Below are 20,097 nucleotides of genomic sequence, written 5' to 3'. Positions count from 1 at the left end.
AAACCAACACCAGAGGCTGTCCCACAAAACCAGGCTGATCCAGAAGTGCCTTAGGAGCTGCAATCATTTCTTACCAGCTTTGGTGAAGGCTTCTGAAAGCAACAATGAAGCAGGGGCTGAGTTTTCTGCAGGCCTTGTTATTTGTTAAAGCGTTCTAGATCCAGATTAATTCACTTAGCTTCGTATTGATTCCTTCACGTGCTTGGAAATGAGAAGGGCAAACACAGCTGCATGCTGGTGGCTGCCTCTCCTGGGAGCCATACAGAAGAGATCCCCGATGGTTTGGGAAGCTGCTTAACTCAGTTTTGGGGACTTACGGAGGTAAACTGACACAAATCCCACCAGTGTGGACGTTTCCAAATCGAGTTACATGTTTTAAATCACTTGAGGCTTTATCCTTTTGCAGCCCGGCTGGTTGCAGCGGCGTGCTGGGGCAGCAGGGGCTCCCGCAGCACATCTGCCTGCACAGCTAAGCTGGATTATTTATTTATTATATGGGGAGTTTATATGTTTATTATAAGTGGAGATTTTTCATTTATTATACAACTGGATTTGTCCCCTATCTGCTCACAGTGCTGTCTGGAGATGGGGATGCTCTCTACCAACTAAGGGGACACCTGAACCCAGGTGCACTGCTCAGAAGGTGAAGCCAGGAGGGATGGAGCCCTGCTCAGATGTGTGCTGTGTGCCACCTCTGTGTGGCTGTTAATTTAGGTCTTGATTTGGATCTGCAAGTCCCAGTGTATTTCTAGGCTCCTGAATGTGTTGAAGGACTCATGTAGACACTTAGAAACAGTAGGGAGAAAACCAGGAGTGTGTGAGTGAATGGGATTAACAGGTCGTGGCTGTTCACAGATCCTTCTCTTAAATATAATGAGTTCATTACAATATACCCATGGTACAGAAGTTCTATAAACAAGCATTAAAGCCTGTCTACTCAGACTCCTTAAAGTCCAGATCTTGGAGAGGAAAAAAGATTTGGGGCAGAAAAAAATAGCAATTAGAGCTAAATGGCAAAACGGGGAGTTCATTTGTAGTGAGAAAAAACTCTTTTTAGTTTTTTTTTTCTATTAACTTTTGTAAGAAAACACTTTTCCATACTTGTCAGGCTTGACAGTTAAAGTTAATGGTGTTAAAAAACAGAGTACCGAAAAATGTTCCCTTCAGCGTCAAAGATTTATTCCATGAGAATTTGCCTGAAAAATTATTTTGTCCAACAGGGCTGGCTGTGCCCAGTGCTTGGAACAAAGGTCTTTGCTGTGTTATGGTTATGAGGACGGCCCCAAATTCATGATTTTCCAATTAAGATGCCATGACCTATTTTCTTCTATCGATGACCTGCCGTTGACCCCCTTTTAAAAGCAATGCCACCCTTCCAGTGATTTTTTTTGTCAGCTTCAAGAAAAGCATGCTGAGCTCCCTTCTGCCGGGAGTGAAGCTTGGTGTGCATGGGGATGCTCAGAGACAGCATTTGTGAGCTAACCTGCACAGAGTGGCACAACGTGGAAGGAAGGGGCTTTTCACAAACACAGGGTGGTGAGGCACTGGCACAGGTTGCCCAAGGAGGCTGTGGATGCCCCATCCCTGCAGGCATTCGAGGCCAGGCTGGATGTGGCTCTGGGCAGCCTGGGCTGCTGGTTGGTGACCTGCACACAGCAGGGGTTGGAACAGGATGAGCATCATGGTGCTTTTCAACCCAGGCCATTCTATGATTCATGGCTGCCCGCCTAACCAAGAGGCACGAAGCTTCCTGAGCTGACAGCCTCCTTATTCACCTCAGGACTTAAATACTGAAGTAGATATCACCTCACTGCATGGCTTCTTGAAGTTAGGCTGCAGGGCCGTGCCTGTGGGTTTTGTCCTGGCTGTGGCCCATATCCAAAAGCTGAGGCCTGTGAAATGTCAGCCTGTTACCCCTTTATTCACCCTGCTGATTTAGTGCTGCTTTTTATAATCTGGAGAGATTTAGTGTGCATTAAACACTTTGACCTCTCCAAATCTCTAAATTCTACCCATTGAAAGTAGATGTAAATACTTGTAAATACAAAGTTAGTATAGATTGGCAGGGCTCCACTGGCCTCCAATCTGGTTGGCACCGTTTGGGAACCCAGCCTGGTGCTTCGAATAAATCCATCAGGACTTACTCTAGAGAGGTAGAGATTTAAAGCCAGCAGTGTTAAAGAGCTGGTTTGGAGCTCACCCATGTCAGAAATCGTATATGTCTCAGCTGAAACCAAGACACTGCTACCATGGAGTAAGCTTTCATTGTGTGTCTTTTTCAGAAGAATGGCAAAGGCATCCTGAAGCCTTCGTGCTCCCTGGGAACACACAAGCGCAGCTGCTCTCTGTCACCATCAGTTCTGGGATTGCTGCTCCCTCCCATTTTTCCCGTGGTGGATTCTGGTCTGACCAGGAACTGGAGATCTTGTTCTGGTTATTGGTTGCTAAGTGTTCTGAGGAGGGCTCCTTGCTGCAGGATGGTCCTTGCTGCTCAGTGTGCAGGTAGGGGATGCTGCCAAACACGTGCTACTCTTTTGCCCAGGTCTATTTGCTCTTTTCCCAGCTGTGCTCTGGCTCCTCTTGCATTCTTCTGTTGCCAGAGCAATGGCACTGATGTGGCTGCAGATTGCCCTTAGGAAAGGGGTGCAAACAGAGCAGATCATGCTGTTCCTGCAGAACATCTGGGAATGCAATGTGTGCTTGGCTTTAAAGCTTCCCAGTAATGTTTGGTAATCCTTCAGTAAATCAAGTCCTAGGATACCCCTATACCACTAGTCCCCATTGCTATTGAGGGGAAGCAATATCTGGCAGCTTCGGGAGCTGTAGAGCTTAGGAATGGGCGTTTGCCTCTAAGTGGAGCAGAGCTGGGACCTTCATCCTTCCTGTGCCTCTTTGGAGTTGCTGTAATGGTGCTGCTGGGATGGATTCTGGGATCTGCACCAGAGCCATAGCAGATTAGACCAAGGGAAGAATGGTGATTATGTCTGCCTTCTTCACCTCTGTCCAAAAGAGGCTTTGCTAATGTTACAACTGAGTCACATTTCCCTGACCTGGGAGATGAGTTTGTTTTTCCTGGAGAAAATTCAGCATTCCTCACATTGTGAGTTCTGAGGAGCCACACTTACCAGTGTGAGAGCCTGGGGAGAGTGAGGAGCAGTGAGATCTGTGTGGATAAAGCCATTCCATCGTCCCATTGACACATGCTTCCTCGAGGGAGGCGGAAGATTAGCAGATGGACGAAGGATTTGAGCAAAACTGCTCTCCGTGTGGCTCCACAATGGTTCCTAAATCCACCTTTAGATCCTGTATGAAGGAAGCCTGATTTCTCTTGGCACTGAAAACTGCATCTTTGGATTGCAAGTGCTTCTGGTGCAGAGTGCTTGAGTGCCCAGAGATGGAGTTAGAGCCCAACTTTGTGCTGCTATAACTCAAAACCAGCCACCAGATGATCGTTTGCTGCAAGCTACTTTGCGCGTGGATGTTTTTGCTGGGATGAAGCCGTTCTAGCAAGATTGATTTCAAGCTCCCCTCCTACTTCTCATCTGCGCCAGTAGCCCTTAGGACAAATAAAACAAACCCCAAAATGAACTAAATTCCTTGCCTGCACAGAGCTTTCAATTCAGTTCAATTTACAATTATGGATTTTGACTGGTGGTTATTGTGCCTGACTGGGTATGGAGCCATCTGCCCTGGGCTGGGTTCCCACGTGCTGCCTTCAGATGGCCGTGCTGGCAAGGGGAGACCCGGCTCTTGGTCGCACAGGAATACCAAATAATGTTTTAAATGAGGGGAAGCAACGCTGTGATGCCATTTGTGAAAAGGAAGAAGATGCCCAGTGTGTTCGCCTTCTTTTTATGACCTATTGTCTCATGCTGAAAGTAGAGGTGGTCTCAAAGGAGTCCAAACTGCAGAGAATTCAGCTTTTTTTTCTTCCCTCTCCTAGAAATATGTTTGCTTTTAATGACATATTCATCTATAAAAGTTAAAAATAACATGCCTCATTAAGTTCAAAGCACTCTGGGACACCGTTTGCACTTTTTGGCTGAAAAGTTGAAATTTCCCTCCAGAGAGGATCGTGTTGGGCTTTGGGCTCAGTGTTCTGTCTGCCCCAGTTGTACACGGCTGTGAAAGAGGCAGGGGAGCTTAGCAGCACTGTTCCCAAGTGCTGGATCTTATGGAAGCTGAATTCATGTTTCTAGCTGTAGAGAAGTTGTTTGTGTCTGCTGTGCTTGCTAGGAGGCGAGTGAGCAATGCATGGCTGATAGGAACCAATCAGCTGGTCTGTACCTGGACTTTGCCAGCTGTTCATTTCATGAGAAGATGCTTCTACCTCATTCACAGAATCCTAAAATCATTAAGCTTGGAAAAGGCCGCTAAGATCATCTCATACGCTGTATGCCTGCTGCCTGTTTGGGCAGTAGTACATGTCCCTAAGTCACACATCTCCACGGTTCTTGAATACCTCCCCCTCGTCTCCCTGGGCAGCCTGTGCCAAATGCATCACCACTCTTTGGAAGAAGTTTTTCCTAATCCAGACAGAACCTTCCTGGTACATCTTGAGGCCATTTCCTCTCATCCTGTCGCTGTTACCTGGGAGAAGTGACTGACTTCTGCCACATCACAACCTTGTCCTTGTTGTATTGCAGACATGAAGAGAAAACCCCCTCCTCTTGTTTTGCTTTGGGAAGGGAGGGAATGGTTCCAAATATGGCTTTACAGAAATAATGGCTTTATCAAATGTCTGTGGCACTTCACAGCATAATGCTGCCATTTTGGTCCTCAGAACAGGCAGAAAGTGTCATTTCCTCTCTATGTGATCTCATCCAGATTGTTGTTAGAACTGTATCTGAGTAGGAAAAGGGATACAGTGCAGCCCAGCGTGTTACAGCTTGTAAATGGTGAGGCTGAACAAACGGCATTGGATGTGCATGGTGCAGAAGTGGGGATGCCAGCAGCAACATGTGAGGTGGGATGCCTGGGTGTCAGGCAGGGGGAAGATGATTAATGGAGCCAGTGTGGTTCCTACTGAGAGCAGCAAAGGCTGAGCTGCTGGGCTGCGGAAAAGGCTCGGGTTGCAGAGTGTGAGGTTGGAGATGGAAGGAGGTGAGGTTTTGTTTTCACAGTGGATGGGGAGGTCAGCAGCGAAGGAGAGGCATTGACCTGCTGCCACCTCCTGTCCCAGGAAAGGCTGAAAACCTAGAGCAAGCAGTGACATCTGAGAATGGGAAAGTCTGAATGAGGCTGGTAACAAATTGTGCTATGGCATCACATGTAATGTATCCAAGCAGGAGGTGGGACCCGTTGTGTTTAGTGTATGTTCAGCTAGCAAGAGACATTGGGCCTGAAAATCACGCTTTGTTCAGATTGCAAACACGCCTGAATGCTCAGGATTTAGATCAGCATTTAGATCCATTGCAGCTATCTTTAGTCTTGGGATCCAGGCTCTGATGCCCTGCTACACCACGCAGATCTTCCAGGTAAGAGCTGCTGCTTTTGTTGAGTTAGCATGGGGAAGACAGCACCTGGTCTGTTGAAACTGTGGGACATGGAGTCAGGACAAGACTCCGAAGGTTGTCTTCATCCAGCTTCAGGTTGCTTTGTGCACAGCAGGTTGCTCCAAATAGTTCTTGTTTCATTGGCAGTTTCTGGGGAATATATTTTAAGGAGCTGCAACAGCCAACAGATTTGGTGTGTGCATGCCTTATTTTGAATGCTCTTGTATGGTTCGTTCCCATGGACTTTGAAAATGGAGCATAGAAAAATGGGAATAAAAAGAGCCTCACTGGTTGACTGCTCCAAACTGATGATACTAGGGAATCATACCTGCAGTACTGGGGCCTGAGGATATTCTGTGTGTATGTCTTATTGCAGTGTGAAGCTGCAGTAAGGGTAGGACTTGTTGGAAAATGTCACATTCACTTACAAAGAAGGGCAGTGCTGAGCTAACCACATCAATTTAAATCCGTCCTGTAGTTGCCGTCAGGAATCTTTGCTGTGTACAGCTGGGCTCAAACTGGTCCAGGTGCTCTCACACTTACTGGGATACAACTGCATCCGTTGTCCAGTCTCCTGGTGATTGCTTTAAGAGAACCTCAGATGCAGTTCAGTGCACGTTACTGCATGTGCTGGACTGCAGGAAGAGGAACTGTGCGCAGTGCTGTGCCACGAGAGGATCAGGCTGGGCACTGGGAAAAAGTGTTTTACCTTCTGGGTGGTCAGTCACTGAAACAGGCATCCTAGGGAGGTGATCCATTCCCTAACCCTGGCTGTGTTCTCCTCCTCACCATTGGCTGCCCATGAACAAGACACTGAAGTCTGTGAGGATCCTCTGGTGAGTTCACTCTATGGCTGAGGAGGAAAACATGTGGAGCCATACAAAGCCCTGGCTGTTCCCCGTGCCATGGGGTCCTCCCCAACCGCTCTGTGTGGCATCAGATGACTTCCACAGCCTTTTGCCAGATGGCAGGAGCTGAGGAAGGAAACCCCCCTTCCAGGCTGCTTCCTTCCAACCTGCACTTGCATTCTCACCCCAGCACAACTCTTTAAATCAAAATGCTTGTTGCATGTTCGACCCGTGGTTCGCTTTACCTTCTTGCTCAGCCAAACTCCAACGTGCTGCTGGTGAGCCATGCACAAGGGCTTGCAATCCTCTTGGTCTTGATGGGGCTGTTTTGGATGGGGATATGAAAAAGCTGAGATTGGAGACCCTGTGAGAGTGGGGAGCAGCGTGATACCCATCAGCATAAGGGAGGGGAGAAACTCCACGTGGGTGTTGGGCACCCAGCTTCGTGCTGTCCAGGAAGGCAGGTTAGGTGAGTCAGGCTCCTTTTATGTGCCATGTCCATGCCTTCAGTGGTTCCAGGGGATTTTTACCCCATTCAGAGCGAGTGTTGTTCAGTCTGAAGGTAAGTGGACACAAGTGTGTTTGGTGCTGGGTGTGGGTTTGATTGCTGAGCTGGACCTCATTCTTCATTTATCTCTCAGTGTAGGTAGTTTGAGCTTTTTCCAGTTCAAACTGTCTTTGCTGCTGGTGGGATGGCGTGTGATCCAATTCCATCCTGTTCAGCCCTTACAGAATTCAAGGTTGTTGAAGCTTCCTGCTGAAATGCAAGCTGCCTCTTTCCCTCCCATCTCCTTTATCCCATGAATTTGCCTTTCTCTCCATCTTTCATTCAAATCCAGACAAAAACTTCAGCCATATGAACGTCACTCCAGATTTTCATTTCCACTTGCCTCTGCTCTTCTCCAGTCCAGCTGGGAGCTGAGATTTCATAGAACCTGAAGAAAGACTTTTCTTGTGGTTTTTCTACGTACCAGAGAGAAAGAAGCATGGAATATTTTTTAAGGACCTGGCTTCTGGGGGCATTTTCAGTCTTGTTCTCCAGCGTTAGCCAAATTATCCAAATGTAGGTTCTAAAATTAGCCAACTTCTGGAAGCTTCACAAATAACACATTTGGGCATCAAGCTTGGGACTGCTCGTTTTCTTCTTTTGAAGCTTATTTTTCTGTTACAGGTGCTTGTAGAACCACAGGCTGTGAGCCTGGTATTAGCAAGCATGTGGAACCTTTGTGTCATGTCCAGGGGAGAGCTGAGTCCCATTGAAGGCTGGGGACAGATGTCATTCAGAGGTGAGGAGAAGTCAGTCCTGGGCACATTCAGAGCTCCTAACCACAGCTGGGGTTGAAACTTTTCTTCCAAAATGTTATTTTCGTTTAAAACAACAGCAATAATAATAGTAGATTTAATGCGATACAAATTTCTCTGGAATGTATCTGCTGTTTTCTAAAAGCATCCATGCTCTATCAGTAACTCAAAGCCAGAACATCATGGCTGAACAAAACTATTTACATGTGAGAGCTTTTCAGTTGAAAAGATGTATGTCTTGGAATTGAAAATCCTTTTTTACGGCTTTCATTTTTTATGGGAACACTGGAAAATTTCTCACTGGTAAGCTTTTATTCTCAAAAACCAAGCACTTTTCTTCTGAAGCAGACGTTTCCACGTTTTTTTTCTCATATATTTTTTCCTCCCTTTTGCTGCTCAGAGCGTTTCCCTCCGCTTGCTGAACTCCTGCTTAAAAACCAAATGTGAGATATGAGCGTTGTGTTGGGCCTGCTGAGCAGTCAGCCAGGCTGACTGATTGCAGCCACAAAAATGGAAGCTGTTTAGAATCATGGAATGATTAAGGTTGAAGAATACCTCTAAGGTCATCTAGTCCAACCATTCGCCTATATGTATATGTATGGTATATATATATACCACCAATACTGCCCACTGACCGTGTCCCTTGGAGGGGTTTGCCATGGGGTTGGTTGGTGATGCTTCCTGGCTCAGTTCTCTTGACCGTAGCGGTGTTGCACTCAGTCTGATGCAAGTGGGAAGGTGTGGCTTGAAATGTGTTATTTTGATGCCTTCGACACAACAGAATGTGCTCACCTTGCACAGCACAGCAATTTAGACTAATTCCAGTGAAGAGAAGGTGCAAGCTGGTGCAAGCTGGCTGCCTGCAAGTGGAAAACGGGCTCTGGAATCATAGAATCATACAGTCATTAAGGCTGGAAAGACCACTAAGGTCCAACCATCAGTCTCTCATCACCGTGCAGCTAAACCATGTCACTCAATGCAACATTTACTCTTTTCTTGTACACCTCCAGGGATGGTGACTCCACACCTCCCCAGGCAGCCTGTGCCAGTGCATCACCACTCTTTTTGAGAAGAAATTGTTCCTCATATCCAACCTGACCATCACCTGGTGCAGCTCGAGGCCATCACCTCTCATCCTATCACTGTTACCTGGAAGCAGAGGCCGACCCCCACCTCATCACCACCTCCTGTCAGGGAGCTGTAGAGGGCAGTGAGCTCTTTCCTGAGCCTCCTTCTCTCCAAACTGATCCATCCCATCCCTCAGCTTCTCCCCATAAGACTTGTGCTCCAGACCCTGCACAGCTCTGTTGCCCTTTTGTTGACTTCTGGGGTCACAAAAGGTGTCAAACACAGCTGGAAAGTAGTGTGTGATGATGAGGTGGCACGGCTGGTTCCTTACATCTCAATGCTCGATGTTTGAAGCTTAATAATAGTATTCTAATGTACATTTTATGTGGAAAAAATATGTCATTTGTTTATCTACCTCACAGCTTAAAGTTTAGTATGAGAAATGTATTTCTTCTCTCTACCTCTGGGTATTTAATAATAATAGTTCAATAATAATAGTTAGCATTAAAAGTTCATAACATTTTATCTTCAATAGCAAGCGTTTTACCTTTTACCTTGAATTTGTTGGTAAAATTGCACATTTCATACCTGAGTACAATGCTGATGATGTTAGAAAATGCTAGCTTGTCTTGAACCAAATTATACACTTCCCTCCAAACCTTTAATTCGTTTCCTCTGCATCAGAGATGGCAAAAAGTAATATAAATGCAGGAGAAAGAGAAGAAAGAACAGGCAGAGATGTTGGAAGCAGCATGCAGTATGTACATTTGTGTGAAGTGTATTTCAGTTAGAGCAGATGAATGCATGTCAATTCTGTTGCTATGTTATCCTGGTACCTTGTTAGCATTATTCAAATCAGTCCTGTTTTGCTTATGGAAACGTGGGTACAAGAAGGTGTCCCTGTGGGGAAGAGGAGCTCCGTGGGTAGGGGGGATCTCCCTTGCATGGAGTCCTCAGTAGGGCAGTGCTGAGCAGACAATGCAAAGAAAGCTTGACAAATGTCATTTGTTAGAGCAGAAACAGCAGAAAATCGAGGCCATGGAAAATATAAGCTTCATGCCAATTCTTTATGCTTGGCAGGGATTTCCTGATGGGGTATTTCAGGAGCCCTGCCACTGAGCCCTAGGGCCTGCGCTGGGATGGAAGGCTGAGGATGGGTTCGTTTAAAAGGTAAAATGTTTTGTCTAAATAGTGAAAAATGGTGAAGGACAGCATAGAATCTGTGCTGTCCCTATTGAGTGTCCATCCATCCTGAGTTGCCTCCTTCATGACAGTGCTTGCACAGACAGCTGTGTGCGATGCTCCAGGATCCTCCCCAGTGGTCATGGAAGGTACATTACCACCATCTCTGTGAGAACCAGCAGCCACTGTCTCTACATGGCAGGAGAGAAGTGTGTTTTAAAGAGCAATATTAATAATAGCAACATTAAAGTGTGAGGAAGGATTACAAAGGTAATTCCGAGATCTTGCTCACTAATGTAGGCTATTAACAAAAGATAATCACCTTTAAGTTAGTCACCTTTAGCCTCGGAGTAAAACAGAGGTACAGTTACTCAATTCAGTGCAAAAGGCATTTAAATAGAGATGGATGGACCTCCGGCTCTCTGTTCTTGCTTGGGAAACCAGCCAGGGCCAGGTTGTAAGGGGAGGAAAATGCAATGTAAAAAGGGCTGCAATAAGTGAATAACTCCCAGTGTCCTTCTCCCCCTTTTCTCACCCCAGCCAAATGCATTCATTTGGAGCTGAGGAGAAAGGGGAAAAATAGGAGAAATGCGCTGCAAAGCAGTTCTTCATGTTGCTTTTATGAGTAGCACATGGAGGCTGCGATGCTCCAGGCTGCCATAAGTTGAGGTCTGTGCCCTACGTCACAGCACGTGTTTGTGCTGTTGGAAAGCACACAGCCAAATGGTGTCAGCGCTGCTGTCATGTCCCCATCACCTGGTGTTGGTGGCGGAGGAGCAGCCTCTAAGGGATGGAGTGTGGAAATGGTGATGCATCAACAGAGGGAGGAGGGCTCAGGAGTGAAGGAAATTTTTATCAGACGTGGCCTCAGGGCTTATTTTTGTGCCAAGGGAACTTTTTGCTGCTGGAAACAGAAGCCTCTTTCTTTGCAGCAGCTGCTTCGTAATCCCCTCCCTTGTGTTTGCAGCCTGCGTTCTTCCCTCAAAGTGGCCTGTGGTTGCTGGGGTGCAAGGGCTTATTTCTGTACGGTTTCTTCTGTGCGCTACCTTGCTGCTTAAAAGAGTCATTGGAGTTTTACACCGAGAAGAAGGAGAGGATAGGGACTCTGGAAACTTGTGTGAGATGCCAGAAGTGACTTTGGAAGGTTCTTAGAGCAGCACAGACGAGCGGTTGTTGCCCTTAGTAGTGCCACGCTGATTCACCAGCTCAGTACAGCATGTCTCTAAAATGCCTGTTGCTTTTTGTTCCCATAGGCAGAAGCCCTGCAGCTGAGACACCCAAGACCTGCTCATTGCCTGGGCCTTGCTGCAGCAGGTAGCAGGCAGCCAGCTGTGTGAGCCTACGGCACGTGGCTCAGCACAACCTGTGCTCCAGAGGACGTCCAGGAGAGATTAGCAGGTATGAGAAATTACAAACAGTATCAAGTTTTTGGAAATGAAATGGAGAGCTGTTGTGACAGGCATTGTTAGAGGCTGCTAATCCACTGAGCAGAGAGTGGAGAAGCCCCAGTCCAGCCCAGTATAGGGTGGAATAAATTCCCTGTCTCTGTTTTATGTCCTGTCTGTGCAAGCGAGGGGCCTTGTGTGCTCATTCCTGCACTGTTCCCACGTGGCTGTGCTTGGATTGCTGCCTGCTCTGCCTTTATAAACAACATGGTAGGAGCTCAGTGCGTGATTATTCTCAGAGATACTATCACAGCGTTAGCTCTGGTTACTCATTTTCCACTGCACAGCTCACGTGCAGGTTCCTGCACTGTGGCCTGTCTGGATCTAGCCCGCATGTTGGGGCAGCCCCAAAATCTTAGTCTGTAGTGTAGTTTCTGGGTACAAACCACTGTGACCCAGAGCACAGGCTTGTGTGAGAACAGGACTGATGGGGGAGGGCTTCAGAAGAGCTTGAAGGACATGAGAGAGTCTGCAAATGCCCACCAAGGGACACCTTGTGTGGCAATGGGAGCTGCCGCTGACAGATCTCACCTTGCAGTGGTGAATGGAGAGCAGGAGGAGGCAAGGAACAGCAACCGGGTTTTGCAGCTGGACACCTTGAGGGCAGTGCTGCCAGTTTGGGTTTCCTCTGTGTGTTTGAAGGCAGTGACTCTGTGTGAGACACAACATTGCTGGAAGCCAAGGAGGTGTGATGGAGGGCAGGGAAGGGCAGTGGACAGAGGGCTGGGCTGTGTCTGCCCGCTGCCCAGCTCAGTAGGTCAGGGAGGGCTGTGCTATCTCGGGACTCCAGCACCATCTGGAAATTCTCTGTTTGTCCATCAGCACCTGCACTGCCACAGACACTGAACCTCGGGCTCTGAGCAGAGAGGTAAACATTTAGGACCCAAACCCAGGATGACAATAACCAGAGCAGAAACATTTCCATCCCATTGTAGCCTGCTTTAGGCATTTGAAGCCAGAATTTCTCTCTGGGGTTAACAAGAGAGAGCTGCCTGTTCATGGCACTTCACTTTGCCCCATTAAACCCTGCTGACACACTCTGCCCCTCTCCACCCCCTCCTTCAACTCATGCTCAAGACCCCAGTGGTGAATATCTTGAAAAGGCAGACAAATCGGCTTTGTAAAAAGCAGATTAAATTGACAGTGCATTTATTGCAGCACTCTGATGTTAACCCTTGTGCTGGTCTTGGGCAACCTTCTTGCCCCAGCAACGTGTAACAGTGGTGGTGGGATAGGTGGCATTGAGTTTGTGTTGGGTGCTGTGCTGGAGAGCCTTTCTTGCCCAGGAGGCTAAATCAGTACTGGAGTGGTTTTTGCCTTCCCTACTGTGTAAAAATGAGGGGCTGGAGCCAGAGGTCTGGGCAGGGCGTTGTGGATGCCTGGGGACTGTCTGTGGAGCGCATCCCACTTGAGAGCAGAATGGGTTCAGGGAAAGAAGAAAAATGAAGCAGCTGAAAATCAAGAACTTCTCATGTTTTCTTCATCTGAAGTCCTGAGTGATGAGCGAGCTCTCTTTCAGTAGCTGTCCATGAAAGAAGGCATATTCCCATAGAAGTTACTCACAGGTTCTTGATCAGCTCAAACGAGCACACCGCCTTCCTGCTGGATGAACCCACTTCGGCTGTAGGCTTGTTGCTGAGATGTGAGGTTCTGCCCTGCTGTCACCAGAAGACTGAGTTGTGAGAGCTGTGTGGGTGCTGGGCAGCCTTCCCTGGCTCACCAGAAAGGCAGCTTTGCCCTTCACATTCCCCTTTGGTTTGTGATGGGTGAGCCAAAGGAGCTGCAGACCAAGCAGGGACCTGGGAATTGTTGGCTCTTTGTATTCAACTGAGCCAAATTAAATAACTTTCCATTTTGTGTTACTCATGTCGTGGTGGAGGAAGAAGTGTTTTCCCCTTTCAGAAGTCCTGGAAGAGTGGAAGAGTCCTGGAGTGATGCCTTCTCTACGCAAGGTGCAAACACATTGGTGTTAACAAGTCCCAGCCCTGGAGGGACTCTTCTTCTCTGGGAGCCAGAACTGTTTGTAAAACTGCTAAGGAATGGCTTGCAGCATTCGTTATTTACTGTGACAGATTGAGCACCACCAACTGCTGGTCACCAAAATACCATGGATCAAGGCTGCAGCTCGAGAGACAGCTTGGAAGGAGAAAAAGTTAAAAAATATTAATGCTGAACTTTTTGTTCTGCTTTTGATAGCCTTTACAATTTGTGTTCTTAAGCTTTCCTCTGCAGCCACAGAATTTAGAAAAGCATTTGAAAAAAAAAAAATATCAGAGCTGAGATATTCTTAAAATCACATGTTTCCAGATGCTGCGGACTTGAGAGTAAAGCTCCAGATATAATCCTGAGATTTGGCAGCTCTGTTTGTATCGTATTAAGTGATGGTCTACAGCACTCGTTAATTACTGCAGGCTGAAAAACAGTTCTGCCTCCCGACAGAGGTCTTCTGCTCATTCTCAGCATAGAAGTTTTTCCAGTTCTTCTGGGTCAGAGGGAAATATCACTTTCTAAAGAGCGTAGGAACAAAAATATGCAGTGAGGTAACCTCCGAGTTGAGCTTTAACTGTATTTTTATACTTTAACAACGTACAACAATATAATTTTTATTCAGAGAGAGAGATTTGAGCGTAAAGAACAAAAGCGATCTCTCCATAAAGCTACTTCTAATTAATCATACAGGTAATTCTGTCTTTATGTGTTTCTGTGTCCAATCCAGCGTGGGCAGGTGCTGAGGTTGGTGATCCAGACTCTGTTGGATGTATCCAGCACCAACCTGCTGACAGATTTACTGACCTGGGCTTTGTGCAGACACCAGGAGAGGCCGTGTTACCTGGCAGGTATGGCACCGGTCTGAAAACATCTCCTGATGTTCTTCAGAACTGGTTTTCAGACCCTTGGTCAGTCACTCAGCTGCAGTGCTGATCATTGCTTGTGCCCTGTGAGTTGTTTGCATAGGTACAGAAGCCTTAGGGGCAGCACCCTCAGTCCCACGACTGGCCACGGGGCAACCCTGCAAGCCAAGCTGAGCTCCCTCAGCCTCTGCTGGGACAGGTTTATGGCAGCTTGAGCCGTGTCACTTGGCCACAAGTGGAGATGTCTGGGGTTCTGCTAGAGCTGCTGACCTATGGCTTAAAAACACAGAGTCAATAAGGTTGGAAAAGAGCTTGAGGTCATCGAATCCAACTGCCCACCTACCACCAGTATTGCCCACTGCCCATCAGTACTGCATCTGCCTGTTCCTTAAGCACCTCCAGGGATGGTGACTCCACCACCTCCCTGCACAGCCTGTGCCAATGCCCAGCTGCTCCTTCTGGGAAGAAATTCTTCCTAACATCCAACCTTGCTGCAGAGCTGATGAGGAGGGCAAGGTGGGGGGTGCTGAGTTCCAGCAAGCTGCCACGCAGACACAAACATCAAAGAGCTGGCACGTGTGCTTTGTGAAGCAGCTTTCTAGGTTTTACTGGGCCATAAAATACAGCGACGAGGATATAAAAACAAAGCTGTGATGGACTTAGCAGAGAGCCAAAGCAAGCGGGGCGAGAAATGATGGAAATGAGAAAAATAGCTATGAGCAAGGAATGATGTATCAGTGCTGTGTCAGGAGGAACAGATTTCGGAATAACTGTGAAGAGCATAAAACTGGTTTAGTCGTTAAGAAAAAGAAATATATAGGAAAAGAAAGGTTAAAAAAAAAGAAGAGAGAAAGGGAGAAGAAAGCCTGATAAAAATGAATGCAGGAGGGAACTTCAAAGCACAGATTTCCCGACTGCGTGACACTGATGTTTTGAAGAGTTGTGTGAGATAGCAGTGGTGATTTTAATGAACTTTAAAGAGCAGCATAAATAGGAACAAACAATGAGAGGCGATCGCATTAGCACGCAGCCAGCAGTGAGCTAATTGCCTGAACGGGATTGAAATGGCAGGTTATTATTGTTATTTTTTTTTTCTGCTTCTAAACCTATTTTTCTATTTGGGCTTAAGAAAGCAGAATGAAATAAACTCGAGCATCTCAATTTGGATGCTTTATTTCCATGAAGTGCTTGAGCTGCTGAGCCAAAGGGCAGTGAAATGGGTGTAGCAGAGAAAGGGGGAATCTTTTGTTGGCCTATAAGGGGGGTGGGTGGGTAGATGAATTTATTTTAGCTTGATATACAATCTCTCTCTGATGTTTCAAATGGATTTCACAGTGCGGATGCATGGGGACTCGGGGGATCAGAAGCATCAGAAATGGGAAAGAACAGGTCACCTTGTAGTGGCAGTGGGTCACCTTATTCTCATCCTGGGCTACAGCAGTTTTTCTTACGCTTTGGATTTTCAGATTAGAGCTTCTGTCTGTACTCAGTCTTGCTTTTTGCTTTCACGCATGCTGCAGCTCAGGGCTGGATGCCCCTGCAGCTGTTGGCAGCAGAGCCTGCAAGAGCCAGCTTTGGTCTGTTTATCAACACCTATACTGAGTCAAAAAGTGCTGGGACACGTTGGCAGAGACAGATAGTGAGCTCCAGATAGCAATTTCTGGTTCTTGGCCAGCTTCTTTTCTGACCTCTCCCAAAACTACTGCAATTAAGGGGATGATCTGCAAACTCAGCGAAGTCGTAGATAGGTTCATAGGAACCCTGTTGCAATAATGTAGTTGCAGGAGACAAGAGAGACAAATAATATCATTCATGCCTCCTTCCCTGGCTTGATAATTCACCTGGACATTTAGCTGTAATCACGGGCCAGATTAACTTTTGAGTTGGACATTTCCAGCCAAACCACTCTCATCTGTTAGTGGACAGAACCCCATCTGTTGCTTCTGGGGCTGGGTGAAGGGAGCCAGTCCTGCAGGGCTGCAATGTGGAAAGCCACCTGACCTGTGTAATAAGTGGGCTGTCTTGTTAGAGAAATGTGTGGTCCTACCAGAACTGCTAAGGAAGTTAATTAAAAACTCTAATCTCTAATTGGTTACATGACTGGAAAACCAATGTCCTGGTACAGGAGGTGTAGCGTAATACAAATTCGGATTGCAAGCACTGCTCTCTCATTCCCAACCTGATACCCTGAAGGACATCAGTGTTTTGACCACTTTGAGCACTGATGAGCCCACTGCCTGTAAAGATTCTTCAGCCTGAGGAAGAAGTTTACCCTGTGGCACTGCTCACAGTTGCCCTGCAGTGCAGCAGCTTGCCCCTTGCCATGCTGGCTCTCCCTGGGCAAGGTGCTTGCCATCAGCTCTTAATGATCCTCAGATTGCTTGCCAAAGCCCAGCAGCTGAAGGAGGAATCATCTGGTTGATACGTAAACCACAGCTCTGGTCGTGGGCAGAAGGATCTGGAGAGAACCCAGGCCAACCCCAGCAGCTCTTCCAGCTGCCGTCCCATCACCGTTTTCTTTATCCCATTGAATGGCAGTGTGCATTCAGAGCTCCCAGCCAGAACCAGCCTTCAGTAGAAAGATGATTAATACTCATTTGACTCCGTATTTGTTTTAAATTAAAATTCTGGAATTCTGGTTGCCTATTCTATTTATTCTGCCTCACCAGGAGCAGAACTGGCCCGGGATGGACATTTCTGAGCTGCTCAGATGGCTGCATAGCAGAGCAATTACAATTATCAGCATTGAGATTAAGGGCTTTGGGCTGAGAAAAGAGGGGGAATGGGGAAAGAAAGAAGCAGGAGGAGGGCAGAGGAAGAGAGAAAAAAGCTTCAGTATGTTCCCTTGCCAGCTAGAGGCAGTTTGCCTTTTGCAGCCCGTTAGCTCCTGCTGCCTGCCTTGTTTTTAGAGCCCACGGGCTCAGATGAGAAGTTGTTCAGGGCATGGCTTGGTGCAGAAGGGAGGCCCTGTGATTTTGCCAACTTGCAGAAGCCAGCCTGAGCTGAATGCTTCCTTCAGGTTGCTGAAATTTCAGCGAATGTAAAGCCTGTAGCAGCACTGCCTGGGGAAGGTTTCATGGGTCAGTCTGTTCTTCTGACAGCACTGAATGGTGGTTTCCTGAGCCAGGTGCTCAGGCTGTGAGTGCCAAACTCATGCTGCGCTCAATAGCTGTGCCTGGGGATGTGCCCTGAGTCTTCCCCCTCATGCCAGCAATGAGGATTAAGTTTGGTGTGGGTTTACTGGTAAGGACCAGCACCTTTCCTGCAGGTCTGAGCAGCGGTGCTGAGCCTTGGCTCTGCTCCTACCTATCTCAGTGCCATTTGCACTTGTAACACTTGTTCACAAAAAGCTCTGCAGCATTTCCCCACCTCGATGGGAGCGAAGCACAAAGGCCTTCCCATGGCGAGAGCTGAGCAGGAGGGATGGCACCAGGAGCTGGGTGCAGCCTCACCTCAGTGTGTGCCCCAGACAGACGGGTCTTTCTGCACACGGAGGTATTTCTGAGCTTGTGCAAACTTGACTTTACAAAAGCTTGTAAAATTGGCCCCGTTTTCTCAAGAACGACCGCAGGGACACCCCCAATAAAATGCCTGCTCCAAAGTGTAAAAGGCAGTGAGGAATTTTTAAGGGAAAAGTTGCTGGAGCTGTTGAACTTAGCTGGAGAGTGTTATTTCTGCTGTCCTCAACCCAGAATGGGGCAGGTCATTGTAGATATAAATTAAAGAAAAAATGTTCCTGGAGGCCAATTTTTCACCTGTAAAATCTCATCTCAAATCATTAAAGTTAGGCAAAGCTGTGTAAGCAAGTGAGGGCAATAAGCATTCAGCGGCTTTAAAACTCGATAGCGTGCTGCAGGTATTCACAGGCACTTACATCAAAATAACAACTTTCTGAGATATTAAGAGGACTGATGATGGGAATAGGCCAGAACTGAAGTTATTGCCTGGTGTGCATTGGATTGCCTTTCATTTCATGGCCACCCGCTATTTTTTTGAGACATCCGATCAGTGCTGTCAAGCATTCCATGGGTGGATGGGACAAACCAGGGTAAGGATGTGCTGTCAGATTTTTGGGCTGCTCCTGAAGAACACTCCAGAGTTCGCTGGCATTAGCATCTGGGGACTCTTCATCAGTGATGGAATAAGCCAGATAGATGGCAAAATTCCAAAGGTATTTGGTTTGGACCTTTGAGATCTGGAGCTCTGCTATGGAGTGCCAAAGCAAAGCTGTCCCAGAATTGACCTGAAGCAACATCTTGTAAGTTCTGCTGTAGTTCTGCAAGCTCAGACCAGAGGAGTTTTCATTTGCTACACAGCCTGTGTTTGGTTTGGTTGGTTTTTTTTTTCCTCCAAAAAGCAAACTGTGAAACTAATATTGAGCCTCATGAGTTCTGAAATACTTTATTGTTTCCTATTTTGCAGTCATGAGGATCCTTTTTGCCCCATGAAAACAGGGTCTGTTATCTGGTCCAAACAAAGCAGTCCTGAATTATTCTGTCGGCAAAAACACAATCATGAAGTGAGCTGAAATCAGATTTTCTTCAGTGGATAACTGAGAGGCAAATTTAAAATGATATTGCAAATAATACCTCATAATTACAATGTGAGTGATGAGCTCCCTTAATCATGCCTCGCAGCTATGTTTGTTAATAAGAAAACAATGCTGAGTGGTGTTGTGACATTTTTCTCATTATTTTTAACGTAGCCCTCAGTTTTCAGGCCACATTTTCAGCTGGAGCAAATAGCCTTCATCACCTCCAATACAAATAGGCTGCTTGACACCAGCCAAGTCTCTGACCTGGTTTTGCTTTAAAAAAAGGCTCTTTACCCCCAAAGCAGGGAAGGAGAGCAGACCTGTGGAATTCTGGTTCATTTCAATTAAAACGCTTTGCATTAATCATGTATTTGACGTGCTAAATGTTCCTAATTAACATCCAGCTTTAAACCACATGTGCTTCAGCCTGTGTTCAAACGATGGAGCTGCACAGGTAACGTCAGGAAAACCATGAGCAGATGGCAGAGCACAGCTGTACTGAAATTTGGGTGAGGTGTTTGTCCCTGTTAAGCAAAGCTGAAACCTGAGCAGCAGTAGTGACATGGGGCAGGGCTGTGTGCAACACAGTGGAGATGTGAGCATATCCTGCCATTTGGGTGCCAGCACCGGAGTTCTGGGCTGGAGGAAGGATCGTAGAATCATAGAATGGCCTGGGTTGCAAAGGAGCACAGTGCTCATCCAGTTCCAACCCCTGCTGTGTGCAGGTTGCCAGCCATCAGACCAGGCTGCCCAGATCCAGCCAGGCCTTGAATGCCTGCAGGGATGAGGCATCCACAGCCTCCTTGGGCAACCTGCTCCAGTGCCTCACCGCCCTCTGTGTGAAAAACTTCCTTCTAATATCCTAACTAAACCTCCCCTGTCTCAGTTTAAGACCATTCCCCTTGTCCTATCACCATCCACCCGTGTAAACAGATGCTCATGGCCAGCGTTGATTGTAACGGCTGCCAGTGCTGCGTGTTCTGAGTAGCCAGGACTGGGAGCAGTGACATCAGCAAGGGTGGATTGGTGATTATTTTATTGGGAGCTGCTGAATTTGCCCCCTCCCAGCTCACCATCATGCCGTTTGCCTCAATCAGGTGCGTGGCTTCATTGGGCATCCGGAGGCCAGGTCTGCCGTGCTTCCTTTTAATGCTTTTAGTGCCATTCCTGGAACTGCGGAGTCTGGGGAAAAGCATTCGAAATTGCACATCATTAGCATGCTGAAGAGGAGGTAATGTATGTAAAGCATTTGACCTCCCTCTGGCTCCTGTGGCCAGGACAAATTCTGATCTCATTTGCAGCAGTGCAGATTCTGAATATCTACATTAAGCACGTTAAGTTCAGTGGAGTTACTCTGAATTTATACTGCCG

The 20,097-nt window shown here is 47.1% G+C and overlaps 1 long non-coding RNA gene across 1 annotated transcript in view; it reads left to right on the top strand.

Moving 5' to 3' along the window:
- The first annotated feature begins 2,286 nt into the window (after positions 1-2,286).
- LOC128083086 (uncharacterized) overlaps positions 2,287-20,097 on the top strand; it is a 62,685-nt gene continuing 44,874 nt past the window's right edge. The window contains exons 1-4 of the long non-coding RNA XR_008207955.1: positions 2,287-2,502; positions 7,515-7,629; positions 9,794-9,883; positions 11,149-11,293. This is a non-coding gene — a long non-coding RNA (uncharacterized LOC128083086). The remainder of the gene's footprint in view (positions 2,503-7,514; positions 7,630-9,793; positions 9,884-11,148; positions 11,294-20,097) is intronic.

This window comes from Tympanuchus pallidicinctus, unplaced genomic scaffold (genome assembly GCF_026119805.1).
Source record: "Tympanuchus pallidicinctus isolate F22 unplaced genomic scaffold, pur_lepc_1.0 scaffold23, whole genome shotgun sequence".
Classification (NCBI taxonomy): Eukaryota; Metazoa; Chordata; class Aves; order Galliformes; family Phasianidae; genus Tympanuchus; species Tympanuchus pallidicinctus.
Note: the sequence above shows the minus strand (reverse complement) of the source record. Positions and strands in the feature narration are given on the sequence as shown.